Source organism: Gossypium arboreum, chromosome 13, assembly GCF_025698485.1.
Source record: "Gossypium arboreum isolate Shixiya-1 chromosome 13, ASM2569848v2, whole genome shotgun sequence".
NCBI lineage: Eukaryota > Viridiplantae > Streptophyta > Magnoliopsida > Malvales > Malvaceae > Gossypium > Gossypium arboreum.
The window spans coordinates 98,716,655-98,724,285 of NC_069082.1; positions in this window are offsets into that span (position 1 = coordinate 98,716,655).

The following is a 7,631-nucleotide window of genomic DNA, read 5'->3' on the forward strand; positions in this document are numbered from 1 at the left end:
AAGGTCCCTTCGAAACTTTAAGACTCAAGTAACTTCACAATCTCTATAGAAAAAGGAGGAGTGAATTTCGAGAAAGACCTTTGCAATCTAGGGGCTAACATCAACCTCATGCCACTATTGATATATCAAAGGTTAGGATTAGGGGATCTTAGGGAGACGTCAGTGACTTTACAGCTCACCGAACTATCGCTAGTCTATCCAAAGGGAGTCCTTGAGGACATCTTTGTGAGAGTTAAGCAATTTATTCTCTCAGTGTATTTTATCATTCAAAGACTTTGAAGAGGATCTTGAAATTTTGATACTGCTAGGAATTCCATTTCTGGCCGCCTCGAGAGCAACCATAAACATAGGAAAGGTTGAGTTGACCATGGACATAGATGGAGAGATTGAAATCTTTAAGTGCATCGACCTCAAGTCTAGTTTTAGGGAGAGGTCACCTTATGGGAACATGAGTCAAGCCATCCATCTATCATCTGATAATGCCACTAATCTTGCAGGTATTGTGAAATGGTGTGAACTTGTAGGTTTTAGATCGATACAAAAGAGGACCCAAACACAAAAATAATTCATTAAGCCATGGTGATCCTCGAATAGCCTCGGTTGAGTGATGAAGAAGAGACAAATTAAAGTGTCGATCAAACCGTGTTAGTACCACTTCGGAGGCATAACTGATCACCCTAAAGTTAATTTGTAATTTTTCCTAGAAGGCAATTTGAACAAAATTTGTAAATTTATTGGATTGGTTCAAGCATGAACCCCGTTTATTTTTCTTTTTTAGTTTAGGTTTCAATTTGGTGCATGTTTCAATATTGGACATAGTTGGTTAGATTTTGGGTATGTGAGTGTTACAAATAGAATTTGTAAAAGTTTTTGGGGTGTCATATAGTGGTATTGCGATATCCAAGGGGGATATCGTGATATGCTAGTTAGTTTCGAGAGGAAGCCAAAAAATGTTTGTGGATATTGTGATGTCACGGACAGTTTCAAAAATAAAAAATTTTCCAAAACACCCAATTGTATAACGATACCCACCCTTAGGTATTGCGATACCCATGTTGAGTCTAACAAAATACCCATTTCAAGTATCATGATCTACATGTTTTGGAGGCTTTTAAACTGCCCAAATACCCCAAAACCCATCATTTTTCCACATTTGCTTCAAATCCCAAACCCTAGCCACCCCAAAGCACTCCCCTTTTCATATTTTCTCCCAAATTTCTCTCAAATCTCCCTTCAATCTCTTCTCAAAGTTTTTTGCTTTTCTGTTATTTTTGTTATATCTGCTTCTTCTTTGGAGGTTTTCTCTATTTTTACTTTGGAACAATAATGCTACATCTCTTCAACTCACTTTGCCATCACCATCAACAGAATTTTACAATTCAAAATTTCTTTTTCCTTTGTTTACTTTACACTTTTTTTTCTTTTTCATTTTATTGTTGATTTTGTCACACCCCAAAATTGAGTCTAAAACTTTTGAGGGTAATTTAGGGATTTTGCTCGGAATGAGCCCAAAAATTTTGAAGTGTGGTAAATCGAAAATATATTCAACTATGGCTTTTTGAAATTAAGTCAATTTTTGAAAATAATGTAGAAAGACCTTCAATTTTAAAATGTGGACTATCCTAAAAAATAGGTTAAAAGTAGGAGTACCACAAGGGTAAATATACCAAAGTTTAAAATTGCCTTATTTCTTTCCCCCCACCTACAGAAATGTAACACCCCTAACCCGTATCTATCGCCGGACTAGGGTTAAGAGGCATTATCGGACATATCAGAACATTTCGCAATCATTTCACAATCAAAAGTCATTCATCATCATATCATAGTCAAACATCAACATTAAATACCTTTATTAGGTCAAAGAAACCATAAACATGCATTAGGAAAACGTCGGGACTAAACCAAACATATATAAAATTTTTTCGAAACTTAACAATTTTTTTAAGTTACAAAGGTCATACGCCCGTGTGAGCAGACCGTGTGCCTCACATGCCATTAGACACGCTCGTGTGTCTAGACTGTGGCGAACAGGGCACACATACTGACTTATCCACACGGCCACAAGACACACCCATGTGTCTAACTTGTGGTCGAAACTGACTTGGCCACACGGCCTTGCACATGCTTGTGTTTGCACGACCATGTGGTCTCCCTAGGCTCATTTCAAAATGGCCCTCGAGCAACACGGCAGAGACACACGCCCATGTCCTTGCCCGGGTGGGCAATAATTGGCCATTTACAAGGCCAATATGCCACCTATTTGGGTCCTCTCTATAGTTCCAAAATCAAGCATCATATATGCAACATATTTAGCCAAATTCAACTCCAAACATGTATCAATCAATCCATAATATCATCAAACAATTTCATGCTTATTCTTTATATCAAAGCATATTAAAATCACATGCTAAACATTACCAAATTCCAACCATGAACATACCAAAATAACCATTTCACTTGGTTATATACATATATATATCTCTAAACATATCACATTATTTACCTTTTCAAACCATGTTCAAATAACTAATGCATCATCAATGTTATAATCATCAATTTATCTATAGGAATATGAACCATAAGTCGAAAATACATCCAATATTTCACCTCAATGCTCAAGTTAAATCATATAACCAGTTACACCATACATATGACCCATGAATCATACTTCCTAAAATGAGCTCAATACATAACCAAATATACACAATATTAGCATCATGATTAAGCCATTTTCGCATAGCTATATAAATACACAAATCAAAATGAAATATCTCAAAACTAGCCTATACATGCCACATTACCTAAACTCAAAGCTTTTATTTATCGAAGTGATAACCGAATAGTGTGATGATGTCTCTTACAACTTCTAACTCGAGCAAGTCCCTGAAACTTTATAGGCATAAGAAAAATATACAGAGTAAGCTTTGAAAGCTTAGTAAGCCATAAGCAATTAAATCATTTCAATAATATTTATAAACCAATATCATTAATCCAAATTAACATATCTCAATCATATAAATCAAGCTTGCACATATTCATTACATCTCTAACCAAGTCATAGTCATTTATTACAAATCATACATAAGATTATATCAACTTCTTTATAAACACTTCCAAACTCAAACATCCATAATTCCCTCATTCACATAAACCAAATTTGCATATATGAACCATATAGCCAACTCAACTATTTTAATTTCATTATCTATTCAAATTTTCAAACTAAGAAATCATACATCAAAGCCATGTTTCATATTTCATAAATCTCATGTCCAAAACATAGAACCACAATATCATATAACAAGCATATATAACATATCATTCATTATATACATTCATATAATTTGTTGCCATATATTTCACATATGGTCATATGAAACATACTCACTTTTCGTTTCTGAATTTCATAACAAATCACATGTACCTGAATTAGATACAATTTCACATAGTTATGCATTTCTCAGAATTCCCATTAAACCATTTGGAATCAATAAGGATACTCAGATAGCACATAAGCTCATACAATGCCAACATCCCAGACGTGGTTTTACATGTTGTCAAATATCGATGCCACTGTCCCAGACAGGGTCATACACAAAATCGTATATTATGCTAATGTCCCAAACATGGTCTTACATGTAAATCACAAATCGATGCCTACATCTCAGATATGGTCTTACACGATAATATATATCAGAATCCTATGTCATGACATATGTATCCTAACTATTCCTATGGTTCGTATGGGGCTTTTTAGATGTTGTCACATTGTAACGCCCCAAAATATAGGTACTTATCTTCTGTATGTTGTGTGACACAAATTCAAGTCTATTTCAGTGGTTACGTGTGCTGGGAAGCGCCTGAGAAGTCTTGGGTTCAAGCTTGGGCATTTGTAAAAACTTTGTTTTTAGGAAATTAACTCTTGTTGTAGCCAATAGACTTTTAAATTATTGTGGGTAAAATATGTCACAATGAGCCTGCTAGCCTAGTGGTAAGGGGCGTGTGGTGTGTGCCTTAGGGTTTGAGGTTCGAGGCTTGGGAAGACAGGTGGAGTATTTTTTTTGTTACAGGTGCTGGAGAAGTGTCCTTGGTTGACCGAAATTGAGGTGTTTGATTGAAGTTTGAATAGGCAGTTGAGTAGACTATGGTGGAGAGATCCTAGGAGTGAGATAAGGGAGGAAAAAGTGGAGTTTGAGGTATGGTAGAGTTGTGTCGAAATTGGGTAGTAGGCATAGGGATTTTCAGCTGAGTTGATATTCTCTAATACTTTCGTCATTATCTACTCTTCGAGGTTCTTTTCTCTCATTTTTCTTAAGGGTTTTTGCAAATTGTGGTTGGTTTTCTTTTATTTTAAAGCCGTATTGTGCTATTTCGGGTATCTATTGGTCTTTTTTGTTTGCGATTCTACTCCTCTCTCTAACCCTCTTGTCTAGGTTTTTCTTTCTCTCCATTCTTGGCCGAATACCTATTACTTCCATATCTCTCAAACCCTTTCAGCTTTAGCTTGGGGTAGTCGATTCTTTCCTGCCTTCTTCTTCTTTCTTCTCTCAAGTGCAATTGAATCTTTGTTAGCCGAATATTGCTCTTTCATTTACCCTCTGTGTGCCTACTCTTTCTTTTGTTTTTCTCTATCGATCGGGTGGTAAGTGCTACTATTTAGATTTTGTTTTTGTTTACCCTTCTTCCCTTTCTGTCGAATCTATAGTTTTCCTTTAACACTTTCTTTTCTGGCTGACTATTGTTAGGGGAGTGATTACGCTAATTTTGCCTTGTTATAACGGTGATCTTTTAGGGATTGTGAACCGATTACTTTCCTTCCCCAATTTTGGCTTTGCTCTTTTAGTAAGTGGTTGTGCACTTGGTTTAATTTATGTGTGTATACTGTGTTAGTTAATAAGTTCATTTGGAACGCAGATAATCTTTAAAGGAGTTTGTAATCAGTTGCGGGTATCAGTTTAAGGGTGGAATCTTTGTTAGTACAACAAAGGCAAGTATTAGTGGAAATTTTTACGATAATATAAGGAGGAGATGTTCATCCTATTGTCATTGATTAATGGAGTATTTTGATTGAATGTAGGCTTTGGGCTCGTGGGCTACTCGTGCATTTTCATTTAAGATGTGTAATCACACTGCTATAATATAAATTAGCAAAAGCCGAAAAACTTGACTAGTGTCGCTACACGGGCGTGCGCTCGCTCGTGTAGTGAATTAAAAGTTCAAAACGTGGGTATTCGATCATAAAGGCCACCATGAGCGATGTCATGTGTTTAGGCCGTTTTGGGCCACGTTATGCTAAAATGGGTTATGTGGGCCCCACGAGCTCGTGGGCCCGACATGAATAAACCATACAAACGTGTGGAGATTACTGGGCCAGGCTATGTGGTTTACACAACCATGGCCATTTTTGGGCTTTGTAGGCTACACGGGCGTATGAGCCCACTTGGGTTGTATTATGGGCTTTGGGCGTATTTTCATTGATTGACTGATAAGATTGCATGGGTCGTCCGACACGACTGGGACCTACTATTGGGCCGGTAAGTATACTTAGATCCCTTTCTGATGAAATGACTGTTATACCCCTACTGGGTAAGATGACTGATATGCCCTTATGTTTGTATGACTGTATTTGAGCCTAGCATTTCTGCATACACGTATGATATTATGAAATAACATGTTGCATGGGGGTGCATTTGATATATTTGGAGGAAGTGTACTATACTGGCAGCTCTGCTACAATACTGTTAGTGCCGCAACCGGTGCTATATTTTTTAGTGTAAGGATGGGTGGGTCGATTTTATCACCACATAGAGTGTAGAGCTGAACGAAGTGGAGTGTAGAGGATGGGTGGGTAGGAATCCTGATTGAATTACTGTTACTGTTACTGTATTGGGCTAAAGCCCCCACTGCTACTGATACTATATTAAGCTAAGATCCTAACTGTTACTGAACTGTTACTGATTTGGGCATAGGCCTAGACTGTATTTACCTATGGTATGGCTGATTGTCTATTTAATAAGGGATTACATACTAAGTTTTTCATAAACTCACCCTTCTGCTCTCCTGTGCAGGTAATCCTTAGGCGGGTCGGTGCTGCGAGGGACTCGAGGGAGGCCACACAACTGCTTATGCTACTATTTTAAACTTTTTTTATTTAAGCTATTTAATTTGGGTATTTTCTATGTAATAAGGCATTTTTAAATCTTACTTTAATTTGGAATTCATTTATTTTGACTTAAATTTGATAATAGTGGGATGCGAGTTTTTTCAAAACGATGAATATTTTTCAAAACACCACGCTATCACAACATATTTCAAAAAGCTTCTGCAACAACCATTGTTTTTTTTAAGTGTAATAACAACCCGAAATGATTAACTTTTGCTAAACCTACATGAGTTTTTCACAACGATCAAGATACCTAAAAGTTTGTAAAAGAACATTACAAGAGTTTTGATATAGTATGGACTTTTCGAACCAAATGATGCTTTTCAAAACACACTTCAATATGACATCGCAGATTTGGCCACAACATTCAGGCCAAGTTTGGGGTGTTACATTTAGTGGTATCAGAGCTAGGTTGCAAAACTCGGCCGTGGATTTGGGTTTCTTTTAAACTTGAAATCTCAAAAAAGAACTATTTTAAATAATTTGAAATACTTGAAAATGTTTTACTGGATGTGTGGCACATCGAGTCTCTAGTACCGATTTTGTAAGTTTTCTTACATTATTGTCTACTTAAATTGAAATGTTGAGACAATTGTAGTCAATAGACTGTACTGAAATAATTTACTTAGGATAACCTAAAACTGTAGTAAGATTGCCATCTACGAAACAAAACTCTGAATTACTAATAGTATTTTCCATAAGATATCCTGTAATAAATACTGAAACTGTAAGCTAATACATAAAAATTATAATTCAGATAATACGTATATCGATATGAGTACCTTAGGTATTCGTGGAAGAGGTACAAGAGGCTGCGGTGGAGACCGTGGAGGTGCTCCGGCTGGGTCGTTAGCATTAGGCCATATGCCTAACAATGAAGCTGGAGAGGCACCGACTTCACCTGTGACTGAGATTGTGTCATACAACCATTCAGCTGGGGACGACGCACTGTCCCAAGCTATGTTACGAATTTTGGAGAGGGTCGTTAGGCCTAATACTGGTACCGTGGGCAATAGGTCGGTGACAGAATGACTCAAGTCAAATGGGGTTGAGATATTTAAGGGTATTACTGGAATTGCCCCTGATGTGGTTGAATATTGGATTGAGGTAACAGAAAGGATCATGGATGACCTCGACTACACCCCAGAGCAAAAATTAAAAGGTGTAGTGTCGTTATTGCGAGATGAAGGCTATCAGTGGTAGCTTACAGTGAAAGAAGGTACTTGGCCCGACTGGTTGACTTGAGAATTTTTCAAAACTACATTCCAAGAGAAGTATGTGGGTTCTAGTTATGTGGATGCCTGGAGAAGAGAGTTTCTGAATTTGACCTAGGGGGATAAATCTTTGCCTGAATATAAGTTTGAATTTCTGTGATTAAGCCGCTATGCACGTGGGATGGTGGCAACTATACGAGCGCTGTGTCGGATTCGAGGACGGCCTCAGAGATACTTTAAAGATTCTGATAGCT